The 19,338-nt window shown below is 39.9% G+C and overlaps 2 pseudogenes across 2 annotated transcripts; both read left to right on the forward strand.

The window, feature by feature from the left end:
• Positions 1-13,966: 13,966 nt before the first annotated feature.
• On the forward strand, positions 13,967-14,791 carry LOC306643580 (MIF4G domain-containing protein-like; annotated as a pseudogene). The gene has a single exon. The product of its transcript is annotated as an MIF4G domain-containing protein-like (transcript).
• A 1,158-nt stretch (positions 14,792-15,949) lies between these two features.
• Positions 15,950-16,733, forward strand: LOC306643674 (serine/arginine-rich splicing factor 9-like; annotated as a pseudogene). Its single transcript has one exon. The product of its transcript is annotated as a serine/arginine-rich splicing factor 9-like (transcript).
• Positions 16,734-19,338: the final 2,605 nt, after the last annotated feature.

The following is a 19,338-nucleotide window of genomic DNA, read 5'->3' on the forward strand; positions in this document are numbered from 1 at the left end:
AGTTTTGCTGGGTATAAGATTCTTGGTTGGCATCCATTTTCTTTCAGGACTTGAAAAATGTTCCAGGCCCTTCTAGCTTTTAGGGTCTGGTTTGAAAAATCTGCTGATATCCGTATTGTTTTCCCCCTGAATGTAATTTGATTACTCTCTTTTGCAGCTTTTAAAATTCTGTCTTTATTTTGTATGTTAGGTATTTTCATTATAATGTGTCTTGGTGTCAGTCTGTTGTAATTTTGTATATTTGGAGTCCTATAAGCCTCTTGTACTTGATCTTCCATTTCATTCTTCAGATTTGGGAAATTTTCTGATAGTATTTCATTGAATAGATTGTTCATTCCTTTGGTCTGTGTCTCTAAGCCTTCCTCAATCCCAATAATTCTTAAATTTGGCCTTTTTTGTGATATCCCATAGTTCTTGGAGATTCTGTTCATGATTTCTTACTATCTTCTCTGTTTGGTCCACTTTGTTTTCAAGGTTAAATATTTTGTCTTCAATATCTGAGGTTCTGTCTTCCAGGTGATCTATCTCATTGGTTATGCTTTCTATGGAGTTCTTAATTTGGTTTATTGTTTCCTTCATTTTTAGGATTTCTGTTTGGTTTATTTTCAATATCTCTATCTCTTTATTGAAATGATCTTTTGCTTCCAGTATTTGCTCTTTTAACTGTCGATTGGTGCGATCATTCAGTGCCTGCATTTGCTCTTGCATCTCGTCATTTGCTTCCCTGATCATTTTAATTATGTACATTCTGAACTCCCTTTCTGTTATTTCTTCTGCCATGCTGTCATTGGGTTTCATTGATGTAACATCTAGATTTGTTTGCAGCATTTTCTTTCCTTGTTTTCTCATATTGTTCAGGTATCAGTTGACCGCTGTGATATTGCAGATTTCCTCTATTGACTTATAATGTCCCTGAAGATTTCTAGTATATCCCCTCTTAGCCTTCAGTAGCCTGAAGTCTTGGAGGAAGTTGATAATGCGGTGCTCCACAAGGAAGCTGACTCCCTAGGGGTGGTGGCCTTCCGGTGGTGTATATTCCCTGCTAGTGGGCAGAGGTACCTTCACTTGCTGACGAATGGTCATCCAAAGGGGAAGTAGGATGTGGGCTGATGCAAGGCCAGTTTGGGCCTGTGTCTCTGGTTTTACAGTCCTTGTGGGAGAACCTCACCTGGCAGGGAGGACTCACCCAGTGGGGAGGTCTCGCTGGTCAGTTCCCCTCCTAGGGGTTCCATTCAATTCACAACTACTGCCTGGGCTGGGCAGCCTTCTTCTGCAATGTTCCCAGGGACCCGGACCTACCTCCTGGGCCTGGAAGCCTCGCCCTTCGCAGACGAATCTCCTTAGGCTGCCTCTCCTCAGAGAAGCTGTCTGCAGTCCTGGAGCCTTCGCTCTGCCTCTCAGTTTGTCTGTTCGGCTCTTCCACCAAGAAGCCGCCTAGGTCCTGGGACCCTGCTCTGCACCTAATCGCCTGACTATGCGGCCCCTCCTCTGAGCAGCCACCTGGAGCCCCTTACATTCGCTCCGAGTCCCAGTGACCCGCCACACACCTCTTCCTCCCGTAGCCGCCTGGTGTTCCGTGCGGTCGCTCTAAGTCCAAGTGACCCACCGCGCACCTCCTTCTCCACCAGACAGTCACCCAGAGATCTGGTGCGTTCGTCACGAGTCCCAGGAACTCACTGTGCACCTCCTCGTCCCGACTGCCACCCATAGCCCTGGTGCAGTCACTCCGCGCCCAAGCACCCCGCCGCACTCCTCCTCCTCCTCCAGACAGCCCCCCTGTGTTTAGGAGCGGTTTCTCTGAGTCCAAACCACTCACCACGCCGCTCCTCTGGATAGCTGCCCGGGGCCCTGGTGCAGCTGCTCCAAGTCCAAGCGACGTGCCGAGCCTGTGCTTCTCCTTCTCCTCTGGGCAGCCCCCTGTGTTCAGGGGTGGTCGTTTTCAGTCCAAACAACTTATCGTACACCCCCTCCTTTGGGCAGCCTCCCAGAGCCCAGGTGGGTTGCGCCGAGTCCAAGCGCTGTGCTGAGCGGCCTCCTCTCCGATGCTTCCAGTTGTCCACGTTCACTGCTCCAGCAGGAGGAGGGGTGTCTTCGTTGGGCAAATCTACTTCACAAAGTTCCCTGCGTTCGGGGACTACTGCCCCATCCAGGACGCCTCCCCAATGGGAGAGACTCACCCGGCTGCTTTGAGTTGGTCCCAAGTCTCTCTATATCTCCTCTTCTTGAGTCCTGAGTCCTGGAGCAACATGAAATGCAGCCACCCTCTAGTCCGCCATCTTGAATCCCCCTCATCTTACTCTTATGACTATGGTAAATTACAGGGCTTAAGGGATTTTACAGATAGAGATACAAATTTTTCAGGTTATTAATTAGCTATTTCAAAGAGAAGGAGAATTCCTAGGTAGGCTGTATGAAATGATATGACCCCTATAAAGCAGAGAGTTTTCTCCAGAAGGTGGAAGAAGAGAAAGTCAGAGAGGGATTTGAACACAGCAAGCGAGGTTCCTTGTTGCTGACATGGAGAAGGTTCATAGAAAGATACTCTCAGTAGCATTTAGGACCTTAGGGAGGCTCCTGACTGACAGCCAGTAAAGAAACCTTACGAACCTTGGTCCTAATCACACCAGGACATGCATTTGACCAAAAACCTAAAGAACAAAAAAAACCTTGACATTAGAATCTTCCTCAGAACTTTAAGATAAAGTCAAGCTGGGCTTATGCCTTGATTATGGCTTTCTGAGACCCTGAGAAGAGTACCCAGATGTTTACAGCCAATCTTCCGATCCAAGGTACTGTGGGATTAAAAACAAAATGTGTTGATTTAAGCCACCTGCTCTATGATAATCATTACACAGCAATAGAAATCTAATATGCAAGGCATCCGTCCCATCTCTACACATATCCAAAAGGAAATTTCTGGTCATGAAAATAACTTTCATACATAACATACACACACACACACACACACACACACACACACACACACACATATACATGTGCATATATATATATATATATACTTTACTTATATATATACTTTATATATTTATACGTACAAATGACATTATTTAAATAAACAGTAGAAATAACTCATATATATACATCAGTAAAATTATGAAATATTCATTCAATGGAATATTTCTGCAATGAAAGGAGTTGGAAACAACTGCAAAGAAAAAAGTGGGTCATCTTAAAATGTTTATAGAAAAGTAAAACCATATAAATATATATGTGTATATATATATATATATAAAATATGAATCTATTTGCATAAAGTTCAAAAACATGCAAAACCAAGCTATATTTTTAGGAATATTTATACAGGTGTTTACCATTTTAAAGTAAGAAAATGAGCCACACAAAAAACTGCATAGTGATATTTTTAGGAGAGCATAAGCAATTATTTGTGATTGCACGTGATGTAAACAAATATAAATAAAATTATGACTAAGACAAAAATATTTTCTAAAAAATGAATATAAAATGGAGCACTGAAAATTACAACTGGACACAGTTGTTTTTTTTTTTTTTTTTTTTTTTTTTTTTTTTTTAATTTAAGGAATTCTTGAATTGAGACTTTGGGCAGGTCATGGTCTCAAAGTAGATTCCTATTTCCAGCTATTGAACATCAGCAATTGAATTCTACTATTAGAATTTATTTTCCTTAAGTATGTCTCTATGTGATCTAAAACAGGAATATTTCTAAAGATCAAACATTAAACTAATTTTTCTAGATTTGGAGTAACATCATAACCATTCTTTTGAGGCTTAATTGTTAAACCTCAAACACTAAACACTTGCTAAATGTTGGATACTGACATAAGACAATTTTAGTGAATTGAAAAATGTGGCTTTCACAGAAGTAATGAGAGGAAATTGACTTAAAAGAAGCATGAAACACATGAAAGAAGCATTTCACCTACGTCATATACCAGTTTTGCATCCTATTCCTTCCACCCAATAGGGACACTGAATTTGGGCAAGAAAAACTCTTATTTTAGAGTAATTAATATGATATGAAAGAAATATTGAAGAAAAGCAGATGGCAACATGTAAATGGGCCTCAACAAGAAGTCTACTTATGGAAAAGAACATCTTTAACAAGTCTACAGAATAAATTTTCTTTTTTTTTTCCTTTTCTTTTTTTAATGATAATGTAACATAGGAAATGTTTTGATTTTATTTTTTATTGGTTCTTTTCACTTATAGGTGACAGTGGAATCCATTTTGAAAGGGAATGAAGGGAAGGGAGGGAGACAGGAAAAGGAAAAACAGTGGAATGAATCTGACATAACTTTCTTATGTACATATATGAATACACCACGGTGAATCACACCATTGTGTACATCCATAAGAATTAATTAGGATAAGACATATTCCATGCTTGCATAATTGCATCAGAATAAATTTTCATCCATAAAATGTACTCTATGGATATAGAAATATGATAAAAGTGATAGAGGAAGAGAGATTGGACAGGTTCTACACAATCTCCCTTCTCCAAAACTTTCGATCAGAAAATTTGTCTTTAGTGGTTTATAATATCAAGGTTCTATATCTCTACTAGTTCTGGAATTCATCTTCAATTCAGCTTTATGTTGATAAAAGCAAGCAGATGGTGAGGAAATTATATGATTAACAACAGACTGAACAACCATTAGGACAAATAATTAATTATCCATCATCAGATTGTATTCCGTTTTGAAAAAGTTTAATATGAGAATTTGCTTAGAACAGAAAACACAACGGACTCTCAGCAGAGCCTTTAGACAAAGAACTATAAACCACTCTGAGACCAGGAAAACAAGGGATAAGATGAAGTTTCAATCTCCTTGCCCCTCTATTTCTGCAATACACACACACACATATATGTGTGTGTGTGTGTGTGTGTGTGTGTGTGTGTGTGTGTGTGTGTGTACTGTACATACACTACAAGTGCTTCTGCTTAACTTTACAGTTTCATAATTGTGATTCTGTGCTTTCACTAGCAGAGGGTAAGTGTTAGGTAACATTCTTTGAAATCCTGGGAATCTCATCTCCTCTACTAAACACACTTTTTCCACTTGAAAAATCTACTGGTAAAACCAGTTTGAAATCTGGAGATCATCTTGAGAGTGGGAGAATGAGTCACGTGTTAACGAACTTGGTACCCCAAGGAAGGAGGACCCAATTTTCAGCTGTCTCAAGGCTTACCATGTTCTCCTGTGGCGGGAGTGTGTTCTCCAAACACCTGGCCTACTGTAGCAGGTAGAGAGAGTCTTACAGTGAATTGGCATGACTCACACATTAGATGGAAAATCCATCAGCACCTTCAGGCTGTGGACTCAGGGGCCATGATCTTGGCCTAGAAAAATCTGTTACAATCCTGAGACAACTCTGCTCTTAATTATCTTTTCCTCAAATTATTCTGCCTTTGGACATGCCCTTTCTTTTTTATTGGAAAATGTCTTTTGAAAGTGAATACTAGGTCAGCAAGTGGTTGGTTGTGTTTTCAGTCCTTCCTTGAGGCAGTTAAGCATGGTTCCTACATGAATCTGGTAAAAGGAAAAGAAGTAAATGGGGAATATGAAAGAAAATAATAAAAAGAGCATAAATTAGTAGGTTTAGTAGAATGGTCTTACTGTCTTGTGTCAGAGTCCACGCCAAATGCAAAGTACTACACATTCTAAAGCCTACTCTTAATAAAGCCCATCTTCTCCTCTGTTCCCTGAGAGTCCTGCTACAGAGCATCAAAGGCAGCAATTTATAAATAATAATAAAAACTACTCCACAGCCTCAGCCATTTGGCAAGACCCTCAGGATCAAACTTGCTTAACAGGACTTCCATAGCATAAGAAATAAAAGCAAGAATCAATAACTGGGATAGATTCAAAATAAAAAGCTTTCTCTCAGCAAAGGAAACTATCAGCAATGTGAAGAGAGAACCTACAGAGTGGGAGAAAATCTTTGCCACTCATACTGCAGATAGAGCACTAATCTCCAGAATCTATAAAGAACTCAAAAAACTCTACACAAAGAATGCAAATAATCCAGTCAACAAATGGGCTAAGGAAGTGAACAGACAATTCACAGAAGAAGATCTACAAGCAATCAACAGATATATGTATGAAAAAATGTTCAACATCTCTAGTAATAAGAGAAATGCAAATCAAAACTACCCTAAGATTCCATCTTACCCCAATTAGAATAGCGATTATCAAGAATACAAGCAACAATAGGTGTTGGCGAGGATGGGGGGAAAAAGGTACACTCATACATTGCTGGTGGGGTTGCAAATTAGTGCAGCCACTCTGGAAAGCAGTGTGGAGATTCCTCAGAAAGCTCGGAATGGAACCACCATTTGACCCAGCTATCCCACTCCTTGGCCTATACCCAAAGGACTTAAAATCAGCATACTGCAGAGATACAGCCACATCAATGTTCATAGCTGCTCGATTCACAATAGCCAGATTGTGGAACCAACCTAGATGTCCTTCAATTGATGAATGGATAAAGAAACTGTGGTATATATATACAATGGAATATTACTCAGCCATAAAGAATGATAAAATTATGGCATTTGCAGGCAAATGGATGAAATTGGAGAATATCATGTTAAGTGAGATAAGCCAATCTCAAAAAACCAAAGGATGAATGATCTTGCTGATAAGTGGATGATGACACATAATGGGGGGTGCGAGGGGGGCCAGAATAGAGGAAGGAGGGACTGTATAGAGGGAAAAGAGGGGTTGGAGGGGTGGGGGGAAAGGAAAAAATAACAGAATGAATAAAAAAAAAAAAAAAAACTAAAACTACTCCATAACCAAACAACACTGAATTGAGACTTCTAAATAAGCACAACCACACATTTAATATCATTTAATATCATCATACCTTCATCATCTTTGTATATAAGGTCATTTCACTTCCAAATTCAGAATACCCACATGACTCCCTCTCTGCTCCCAAATCTTCAAGTTATATAACATTCAAGAACTGTCTTGAATGATTATGCTTATTTAAATCAAATAAGGGAATTGTGCAGTTTATAAATAATATGAGGCAGGGCACCAAGGCATATGCCTGTAATACCAGCAAGTAAGGAGGCTGAGGCAGAAGTACTGCAAATTGGAGGCCAGCCTCAGCCATTTGTCAAGAACCTCAACAATTGAGTGCGACCCTGTGTCAAAGTTAAAAATAAAAAAGACTGAGGATGTAGTTCAATGGTATTGTGTCCTGGGGTTCAATCCCCAGTACAAAAACAAAACACAATGAAACAATGAGATGAGGATTTTAACCAGGTTTTGCTGTACAGAATGGTAAGATTTTCAGTTTAGCCTCACTGAATCTCAACAGGAGGAAAAATGTTGGTATGAAAATGAATGGTTTGGATGTGAGATGTCCTCCAAAAGCTCACATGTGAGACAATGTAAGAAGATTCAAAGGAGAAATTGGGTTGTGAGAGTCTTAACCTAATCAGTTAATTAATCCCTGATGGGACAAGCTAAGTGTTAACCGGAGGAAGGTAGGATGTGGCTGAAGGGGGTGGGGATCAGGGTGTGACTTTGGGGTATGTATATTTGTATCTGGGGAGTGGAGTATCTCTTTGCTTCCTGATCACCTTGATGTAAGCTGCTTCCTTCACCACCCTCTTCTGCCATGATGTTCAGCCTCACCTGGAGCCCCCAGGAATGGAGCCGGCCTGCTATGGACTAAGACCTCCATAGTGAGCCCTCAAACTTTTCCTATAATTGTGCTGGTCAGATCCTTTTAGTCATAGCATCAAACTAGCTGACTAAAACAGTGAGTATGTAAATAATATTGCCAGATCTAGTAAATAAAATTACACAATGCCCAGTTAAATTTGAATTTTAGCTAAACGTCTTTATATGAATGTCCCAAACATTACATGAAACATATTTAATAGCCTCAGCCTAGATTTTGTTTATCTGAAATTCAAATTTAACTGGTGTACTCTATCTAGCAGTAAGTTATACTCAAATATAGATTTACATTCAGATTCTTATCAGTGTTTTCTTTTTCTTAAAGACTTATCTATAAATAGGACTAGCCATATCAGGAAGAAGCAAAACGGAAATTGCTTTTTCAATACATTTGAGGTGTGGATTGAGAGTAACAAAAGAAATGTCATACTCATTGAAACCATCTTGTATCATGATCTGAAGGTCCAAGTTCTACCATTAATGGTCCATTTTTTCATTGCTTTTTACCAGAATTCCTTTTACAATACAGACTGTGGTGTGCAGAAGTCATCAAGTTCCTGATGGAATTAAATATTAAGAATGGGATTCTGTTCCTGTCAATTTCAGCCGGTTTCAGAAATGCCAAAACAGAAAGAGTATTTACTCCGTTGTAAGGTGAAAGACATCTATGTAGTCCTCATAAAGCAATAAGCTCAAAATCAGCTCAGTAAAAAAGTAGACTAATCTCCACCTTCAAAGAGTACAATGATTAAGCTAACTCGCCGAGGGAGACGTTTTGGGGTGCAGTTGTTTTTAGTATGAACTGACTTCCTCCTCCCAGGGAAAAGGTGAAATGTGAAGGTTTACTTTCTCTCACATCAACCTTACCCAGAAGAGATTTCAGGAGCTCTTAGAGAATTTAATGAGTTTTCCTGGAGTGGGCTGATATCTGATGTGAGTATTAAAATATATAATAATAAAAAATATATAAAATGATCTACGATTGTAAACTGACTAAAGTGGCTTGTGTTTCTAGGGGACCTAAGGTGGTAGGGTTGTCAGGAGCTGGCCCTCTGGGAGGAAGGAAGGGAGGCAGTGTTAGAGCAGGGGGGCATCACAATCCCCTGCTTCAGTGATTCCCTTGGGATGCATACTGTCCGAAGTGACCTTTCAGGATTAGCATCTGCTGAAACTATCGGTTGACACCAAAATCAATCAAAGAAAATGAATTTTCTAAAAGGGAAGGCAAGAGCTATCACAAAACTGCTCCTCTCATACGAGAAAGCAGCTCAAACACTCATTTCATGGATTTCTTCTTCCTGCCCCTCTTCTCCTTAAAAGAATTAGTCAAGTTAAATTGATGCCATTTGTAAGGATATTGACATAAGTATATGAAAAACTTTGCAATAGATTTGATCAATAGCTGAAATCATATTAATATTTCTCTGGAATGGAGATGAGATTTCTTTAAGGAAAAAAAAAAAAAAACCCACAATATTGCATTTAGATCTGTGACAGTGTAGCATTTTCAGTACTTTCGCCTGGAAGTACTTACCCAGCATTAAAGACCCCACAATATAGAGATAGAATTTGATTCCATGCTATTCCACCTAGTGAGGCTTTACAGAGATGAAAGAATTTTGTTATTGTTTTCTGTGGTAGAAAATGAGCAAAAATGTACTGAATAAACTCAACAGAAGCCTGAGAAAGTACTGATACATTATCATAAAGCATTATGTGAGACAGAAAGCAAAGCACAGCCATGAAATCTTCCCTACATTCTTTCATTTTGGTTGAGAAGCTATTTGGCTTGCTTTGATACATTCCTAATGTAGTGTGGAAATGGGTTTCCTGGATATATAAGACATCATCTGGTTACCTGTTAAAGAGAAGAAAACTTCCGGGAATCACTTCAACATCATTTGGGGAACATCGCACAGTGCTCAGTGTCAATTAATTGAAGAGGTTAAGGAGGCAATTGACTATTGATAGTTCTCTGTGCTCAAGATTTCTCAGACCTCTTGACCTCTAGATGCCATATATCCCATTAGATGTTCATAGAGATTCAAGTTGCTACAGGGAGCTGATCATAGAATAGGAGATAATAGCTTCCATTGTCACCTGTCTGGCTTAGTTGAAAGCAGCTAAAGGTCATTTGTACACTTATGTCAACTTCTAGGAGGTCTGAGGATGCTTGTAACCTTTGGATTTACAAGCTCCAAGTCCCATTTTCATACACGACCTATTAGTTAAAAGAAAAAAAAAAAATAGGGGAAGAAATGTGATAAACCTTTTAAGTGACAGTATAATGAGATCAGGTGGAGGGAAAAAAAAAGCTGTAATAGGCCGTAGTAGAGAATAATTTTAGTTAAAATTTAATTGTAAAGGTACTTGCAACTGCTTAAAATTAAAACTTTATAAATTTGGTTTAGTATTGCTACAAATATATTTTGCTTAAAAAACAAAATTATTCCTTGGACTTTGTATTTTCTGGTTTACAAATGCTTTTTGAATGCTCACTCTTTAGAAATATTATATGAAAAACCACCAATTCAGTCATAGACAGCCAGAGTCAAGTAGGGACATTGGAAATCATCTGGGCTAACATTTCCCTGCCTCTGGGAAGTAAATGTGAGTGGCATCCTCCAGTCACACGTCAGACAAAAGTCCTCACCCTTATCACTCCCTCATTTTATAGATGACAGTAGAAATATTACAGTATAGTTTTAAAAACTTAAACTCTTAGAATTAGACTGACTCAAACACTGGTTCAAATTCTTACCTAGTAGAAGACCTTAAGAAATGTTTTACTTCTATCAGCACCTATTTACTTTTTTGTTTAAAAAGAAAGAAAAAAGTACAAAACTATAGTTATCAACTGTAGATATGGTGGGATTAATAATTGTATTTACCACCTATAGGTTTTTTTTCCTTACTTTCCAATTTACCTTAGATATTTTATTAGTAACAATATCCACCTCAGTGTTTCTGAATTTTATAAAGTTAGAAGTTTGTGATTAAGAATCTGGATTCTAAACATCAAGTGCTTTCTGCTTTTTCTCCTTAGGCACTATCCTCTGTATCTTTCAAGATTTGAAAAATATTAAGCAGATCTCTGAAATTGAAGTTCAGAGTCTATTTCCCAAAAGAACCATATACCAATTCTATGACTTGTCCACCAAATCTCTTTCTCTGATTTTGATTTCACTATCTATAATATATAAATAATAAGAATTAGTCTATCTTATTGCAATATGATCTGGGAATTAATATACTTAATAAAACATAAAGCACCACATTTTTTAAAAGTGCATTGGCTTTTATGAGAAGATTTGTGGCTAAAGCAAAGATTTGTTGACAGTTTTCATTAGATTGTACTGAGTTTTTTTAAGGGAACAGTAAAATACTACTATATTAGTAGTGACATACCACTAAGTATTTACTGTATACTGCAATTTTCCATGATTCCGGGATATGCAGCTCCATGACCTCTTAGCCAAATTATTCTCCCCTATATAGATATGCACTTCTTGAATGGAGTTTCAACTCCCACTTGATGTGTTTTGCTAGCTGTCTGTCTGACTTAAACCTACAATCTAATGTTCCCTTCAATCAGAGTTCTATTAGCTGCCTGATTAGTTAATCTGAGAAAGCATGGTGAGTTCCAATAGGTTGACCTCTTTTAGTAATGCAGATTTTGGAACACAGGAAACAAAATCACTCTAACTGCAAAGTACATAGTGTTAACACTATCATTGTAGGTAACAAGATAGCTGGGTACCAGCATTAGATATCACAAGGTACAGAAATAATATTAGAAAACATCTGAGGCACTACAAATAAGCAATTGGTCTGCTACATCCCTGGGTTTCTCATCTGCAGATGCAATCAACCACAGATTGACAATATAGGAAAAAATTTTTTCATCTGTACTAAACGTGTAGACTTTCCTTTCTTCATTATTCCCTATGCAATACAGCTTAACAACCATTTACATAGAACTTACATTGTGTTAGGTGACTTCCTTTATACTATAAAAGAAAAATTCAGAAATTCAAATATCCCTAAAAGGGCTACAAAGAGAGAGCAAAAGTAGACTGTGTTAGAGGGAGAGGAAAAAGTTGTGGCAAAGGATCTGAGAGTCTAGCAGTGCTGGTGAAGAGATGATATAATGGCCCCTCTGCATTTACAAAAAATAACAGTAATTTTTGAATCCTAGGCAAAGGGAATTAAGCACTTCCAATGTCTCATTTAATATAATCCCCTTAACTAACTTTGAGGAAAATACTCATATACCCATATTAGATATTGCGATAGTCAACTTTTCTTTAACAAAACATGCAAGATGATCAACTTGTAAAGAGGAAAGGTTTATTATGGCTCCCAGTTTCAGAGGTTGCCCCCCCGCCTTTCTTTTGGACCTATGACAAGGCAACACTTTATGGTGGGAACATGTGGCAGAGGGAGCCTGTTCACCCATGGTGCCAGGATAAAAGAGAAAAAAGAATAGACAGCAGGATACATGCCCCCAATGACCTAACATCTCCCAAACAGCCTCTTAAAGGTGCCCCATTGCCGCTGCAGGCTAAGAACCAAGCTCTCACCATAGACCTTTGTGGAACATTCCAGATCCAAAGTACAGAAGACATGTAGAACTCAAATTAGGTTTTTCTTCCCTGGATATCAACCATCTAGACTTTAGATCATTTCAAACACAGCTCTCCACTCAGACCCCATCCAAGTAACTAAACTTTCCCTCACCACCAAGGGAAACAAGTGTTGCAGTTCTAACTCTATAAATTGTTTTGCCTGTTTTTGAATTTTACAGATCAAAATAATAGAGTATAATATAAATAGTATAATGGGTATTCCTGTGTGTCTGGATTCTTTTGCTCCATATTACTTTTTAAGATGAATCTCTGTTGTTTTCAGTTATATTATCTCATTTATTTTCATTGCTGTATATTTCTTTGGAAGAACATATCATGATTTGTTTATTTAGTCCCATTATTATTGTTGGACATTTATATCACAACAAGTACAGAACATTCTTGTACCTTTTCCATTATTGCACCTGTGTACACAATTTTGTTTTATATGTATCTAGGACTTGATTATGCTGGACTGTAAAGGGTATATAACTGAGTTTAGTGGTTACTGTTAAATAACTTAATTGGTTACATGAAGTTATACTATTATTGACTCTTTGTAGCGCCAGTTGCTTCACATGTTCATCAACACACTCTTCAACTGTAATTTTGTTTCATTTATATTTTTGAAAGTATGAATACCTTCATTGTCCTGGTATTTGGCATTTCCCAAGGACTAATAATGTATCAGGGTCCTATTTTATGTGCCAGGGTCAACTTTATGTCTTGAATATAAACTTTGCAGCTAGACCACTGGTGCCTTATCTTAAAACTGACATGGATTTTCTTCTCTCTTCTCCTTAACTATGGGGCAAGTTGTACTGTACAAAGCTGTACAAAGCTCCCTGCCCTTTCCGTTGCAGCCATTTCCCTGCCTCCCAACTACTGTCAGTCTGTGAACATCCTAGCTAGCTATTGACCTGAGAAGCGACCGTCGAGTGTCTGGGGCTCTCGAGGCGGCTGAGGTGTGGGGCACCCCCAGCCACAACTTTTATAGTTATAGCTATAGTCGGTCTTATCTGCCGGGTAGATTCCAGATTTTATGGTGGAGATTCTCTCTCAGGGTTGAGGCTCATCTCGCGCTTGCACTTGTACTCGAAAACTCTGACATCAGGTCCTCAACCCTTCTCTGCTTTTGCCTGGCCCCACATTGATGATTGTGTGACGACACCATCTATGTGCTGCCTTCTCATATCCAGTTGACTACTCTGTCCTCGGGATGCCCTGGCCACAGACTCAGCTGTATCAGTCTCCGCCATGGGATCTCGGTCCTCCAATCTGGCATATTCAACCCTGGGAACCCTTTGCCTGACCCCCGGCTTAAAGCCATCAAAATTCGTTTGTGTAATGGCACACAGCTTCCGTGAGCGAGCGGGCAGATGGAAAGGGATTCCTTATCTTCAAGTCTCTTCTTCTTGCGCTTCTATGCTTTTCCTGCAAACTTGAATGCCTTCTTCTTCTCCCCCCTCTTAATCCCTCCTCCTCCTCCAACTTCGACTCAGCTGTTTCTGCTTCCATTCCCCGGCCCAGCCCACCTATTCCTCCTGCCACAAGATCCCACATACTCCGGTGTGGAGGGAGTAACCAGCCCAACCATCAGTGGCATGTCCCAGTAAGGAGTATGATATGGCAGCTGATGAAGACAGCACTCAAAGATCCAGGTGCTGTGGACTTGGAGAAAGTGGCCAATGTGATTGTGGACCATTCTCTGCAGGACTGTGTGTTCAGCAAGAAAGCAGGATGCATGTGCTACGCCATCATTCAGGCAGAGAGTAAACAAACAGGTCAAAGTGTCTTTTGCCATGATGGACTCCTCAACCAGCTGCTGCAGGAGTACCAAGTCCGGGAGCAGCTGAGGGCTGGGTCTGCTTTGTCACCTTTATCTGCAACATCTTTGACTACCTGAGGGTGAACAACATTCCCATGATGGTCCTGGTGAACCCCGTCTATGATTACCTCTTCCAGTTGGCCCAGCCTGACAGTCTGAGCAGGGAGGAGGAGGTGGACTGCTTGGTGCTGCAGCTGCACCGGGTTGGGGAGCAGCTGGAGAAGATGAATGGGCAGTGCATGGATGAGCTCTTTGTCCTGTTCCAGGATGGCTTCCTGCTCCCAACAGGCCTCAGCTCCCTGGCCCAGCTCTGCTGCTAGAGATCGTTGAGTTCTGGGCAGCTGGCTGGAAGACCACGCCAGCTGCCCACAAGTATTACTTCAGTGAAGTTTCTGACTAGGTTTGGCTCTGTGCTTGCTCACTGCAGCACTGGTCTTTACTCCACCCTCCTCCCAAGATGGTAAGATAGCTGCCTCTTCCAAAGGCTTTCCCTTTCTAGACTTCCACATCTCCCTGCTTATGCCATGGTCCCCCCATTCCCTTCCCCCACTCAGAGGTTGGGGGAACACCAAATAGATCTGCTCTTCCTGCTCAAGACTGACCCCCTTTCCCCACAGCTCAACCAGCTTCTCTCCTATTTCTACTAAATGTTGTGTTTACATTCCTGATAACCTAGACAATGTTAAATTTCCCAAACAAAGGCCTTGTCCTCTCCAGCCTTTGCTAGGCCTTGTTATGGGACAACTCAGTTCTTCCACCCCCGGTGAGGAATTATTGACTTCTGTCATCTTTATGATATTCATTGGCATGTTCCAGATTCTGCAACATTTATATTGTATTAATCTCATTTCAGTACTCATGTTTTTTTTGTTCTTCTCTCATAGAAGCCCACATCCCCAGATGCCTTTACAACCTGCTCTTCCCCAACCCGACTTCCACCAAGGACCTCTTGATTAACCCAATTTCTAAAAAGGAAACTCCAAACTGCTTGCCCCACGCTGCCACTTTCCAACTCGAAGAAGCCAGGTTGGTCATTGCCCCCCCTTTTCCTACAGCAATAAAGGAGTTCCTAAAATTAGAGGGGTGAATGAAGTCAGAATTGGGGACAGGCAGTTAGTGTAGAAATAGGGGATCAGTCAAATCAAGGAAATGAAGTCCATGAAAACCATCTGCCTCTGGAAGTCTGGAAGGAGAATGGCCTTTTTACATCTCACCTGCAAAACCAGCCCCAGTCACTTAGGCAGGAAGGAGAGAGAAGTCTTCAGAAAGAGCTGCTCCCCCCACCCTTTCAGTTGCAACTATTTCCCTGCCTCCCAACTATTGTCAGTCTGTGAACATCCTAGCTAGCTATTGGTTCATCAGTCAGCTTGCAAGTATCCTTCTCTGTTATTGGTCCCCTGTTAGCCCGGGAATTCAACTGCTTCATGGTAGCTACCCCACCATCTTCTCTCTTGCTTTTCTCTCCTACACACTTGCTTACTTTCTCCTCCTCACTTTTCACACTCTTTCTTGCACCTGCCCTTTCTCTTTCCTTTTCTTTTCCTCTCATTCTCTCTCTTACCCTGCAGGGAGACACTCTGTTTGCTTAATAAACTCCCTTATGTAATTTCCCGTGTGGCGTGGTTTTCGTGGGATTCCTTACACAAGTGATGAACATCCCCCCTGTCATAAGACGAGTTATCTGTCCTTTCATTTACTGTACACCTGAACAAAGAAACTCTAGACCTGGAAAGGGGAAAACAACGCTTAAGGATTAAGTTGGCCCTTTGCTTCAGGTCCGTTTTCCCACAATGCAGTGGGGGAGCCCGAGGGATGCTGCCCAGAAGCCCCAGCTGAGGCAGCAGAGGTGTGACGTGGGCTGTGGCAGCCGCCTGGTCCAGATGAGTTTCGAGCTGGGCAGAAGAGCTCTGCAGCAGGGTGAAGGGCATGCCAACTGGGGGAACCTTCCGACCTACGTGTGGGAGAAGGACCTGGAGGACCTGTTCTACAAGTACAGCCGCATCTGCAAGATCGAGCTCAAGAACCAGCTCCACCTCGTGCCTTTTGCCTTCGAGCACTCAGAGGACCCCCAAGATGTTGAGGATGCACTTTATGGAAGGAACAGTTATGATTATGGTGAGTGTGGCTCCGTGTGTAGTTCCCCAGGCCTTATGGAGGTCGGGCTGGGTGGCCCCGTAGTGGGAGGAGTGGCCCTCCTACAAGAAGATCTGATTTCCGAGTTCTTGTTTCAAGACTTCCTGGCTCAGGCAGCTGGCAGGACCTGGAAGATCACAGGCAAGAAGCTGGAGATGTCTCTTATGCAGATGTGCAGAAGGATGGAATGGGGATGGTTGAATATCTCAGAAAAGAAGACATGGAATATCTCCTGCATAATCTGGATGACACCAAATTCCGCTCTCATGAGGGTGAAACTTCCTACATCCGAGTTTATTCTGAGAGAAGCACCAGCTATGGCTATTCACAGTCTCCGACTGGGTCAAGGGGCCCTGACTTTCCATACCAAAGCAGGGATTTCCCACACTACTATGCTCCTTTCGGGCCCTACTGAGACAGGTGATGAGAATTTTTTCTTTACTTTTTAGAAAAACTGAGCTGCTTTGTGCTCAGAATCTACATTCCAAATTGATGATTTAGTGTCTTAGGAAATTTTTTACAAAAATTTTTTTAAGGAAATAAGAAACTACATAATTTCTACCAGGGCCATATTAGCAGTGAAATGTTTAAACTGCAGAAATTGTGGTTTTGGTTCAGAAACAAGTTGTATATTTTTCACCCCGATTATGGGAAAAAAATCAGTGCTGTGTGTTTGCGGGTTGGTCTGCTATGGAAATCAGCAGTTACTGTGACTGAGTTGGCCCATTCTGCTTAGAAATAGATTTTAAACATTTAGTAATTAAAAAAAAAAAAAAAAAGGATTAAGTTGAACATTGGTTACATCTATTGATAATACCTGGAAATTAATCCTTTATAGTCCCCTTTTTAAAGTCCTCTGTGGTCCTATCTGTAAAATTAGCAGCCTCTGTGATATGAGTTCATTGTCTTTCTTCTTTGATAGCAAAGAAAATTCCTTTTTCTCAAACCCTTGTCCTTGTCCTTGAATTGGCACTGGGGACAAGGACTGAGCTTTTAGTATCAGTGAGATTGAGCACATTTCTATCTATGTCGACCAACTGGATATACTTTTTTGTAAAATGCCTATTCAAGTCTCTGCCAATTTTTAACTATTGGGCTTCTTTTTTTTAATTGGTTTGAATTCTTTAGTTTTGCTGTTTAGGAACCTTTTGTGGATCGTATGTGCTCCAAGTATTTTCTGCTATTTTGTGGCTTACATTTTCACCATCAAGAATGTCTTTTGAAAAGCCAGAGATTTTTATATTTCTGCAGTGAAATGCAAACACAGCAGGAGAAACAAAAGCAGGACATCAGAAAAATCGGAAACATCTGGTACCTACAACTACTGGAAGCATTTAACACAGTCTAACTCCTAGCCATATTAACATTAAGCTCATGTTCAAAGTCTATTCACTTCATCTCTTACTACATTGTGTTTGGTTTTCAAGACAAAAATAAAATAAAATAAAACATGAGAAGAGAGAAGAAGATACATATCCTGGAGAAATGAAGCAAATGTCAGAACAAGACTCAGATACTTCACAGATTTTGGAATTATCAAATAGTTTAAAATAACTAAAGTACATTAATAGCTAGATAACCCAAAAGAACATACAAATAATATAAACAAAGAAATGGATATTCTGAAAAAAAAAACAAAAGATATATTAGAATTTTTTAAAAAAAGCCTTGTAAAGGAATGGAAGAAAGTCTTTGGTGGAATCACTGGGAGGCTGGAATTAATGAGGAAAGAATCAGGGAGTATGAGAATATGCCAGTAGACACTTCCCAATATAATGTAAAAGATAGAAAAAAATGAAAAAATAAGCAGAACAAAATACTCAAAAACTGTGGGACAATTGTAACAGGAGTAATGGGGATGTAACTAAAATATCCTAAAGAGAGAATAAAGGATTAAAAAAAATCCTTGAAGTCATAATGGCCAAGAATTTTCCAATTAATGATAAACACAAAAGCTATAAATTATGAAAGCACAGAGAACACCATCAGGATAAACACACAAAAATTAACCTTTGTCACACTGAAGAATATTAAAGATAAAGAGCGAATAGAAGTTCAGAGTGGGACAGCTTAATAAGAGATGAGACATGATAAAAATGAGGACTGACTTCTCTCCAGAAACCATACTAGCAAGAAAAATGAGGTGAAATAATTAAAAATTTATAAGAAAAAAAAGGGAAAGTCATCAACCCAGAATTCAGATCCAGGAAAATTCTCCTTCAGAAGTCATGTAGAAATCATGACTTTCTCAATTAAATAAGAGCTGGAAAAAATGCATTGTTAACAAAACTGTCCTAGAAGAAAGTTTGAGAGAATTTCTTTAGAACAGGAAAAAAGTGCATTGGTGAGAAATTTAGATCTACATAAATAAAGAGCATCAGAGAAGGAACAGATAAAGGTAAATAGGAGCTATTAATTTTCTTTTTCTTAATTGCCTAAGATTATTGTCCATGTAATAAAAGATTACTATTGTTACATGCAGTGATCATAGCAAATGATAAGTGAAAGCATATTTTAGTCAACTTTTTGCTGCTGTGACTAAAAGACCTGACAAGAACAGTTTAGAGGAAAAAAAGTTTATTTGGAGGCTCACAGTTTTAGAGGTCTCTGGCCATAGACAGCTGGCTCCCTGCCATGGGACTCAAGGTGAGGTAGAACATTATGGTGGAAGAATGTGGAGGATGGAAGCAGCTCACATGATGATCAGGCAGCAGAGAGAGACTCAACTCACCAAATACAAAATATATACCCCAAAGGCATGCGCACAGGGACCCACCTCCTCCAGCCACACTTTATCCACCTTCAGTTACCAGTTAATTCCATCAGGGGATTAATTCACTGATTGGGTTAAGACTCTCATAACCCAATGAGCATTTCTTTCTAAACATTCTTGCATTGTCTCACACATGAACTTTTGGGGGATACCTCACATTCAAACCATAGCACATCAACAGGGCTCAGGACATGGTATTCTAAAATATAGTGTGGTGGCATTTGAGGGAGCAGCAGAAACAGGATGTTCACTCTCAGTTTCCCGTCATCTTCT

Source organism: Sciurus vulgaris (genome assembly GCF_902686455.1).
Source record: "Sciurus vulgaris genome assembly, chromosome: 14".
Classification (NCBI taxonomy): Eukaryota; Metazoa; Chordata; class Mammalia; order Rodentia; family Sciuridae; genus Sciurus; species Sciurus vulgaris.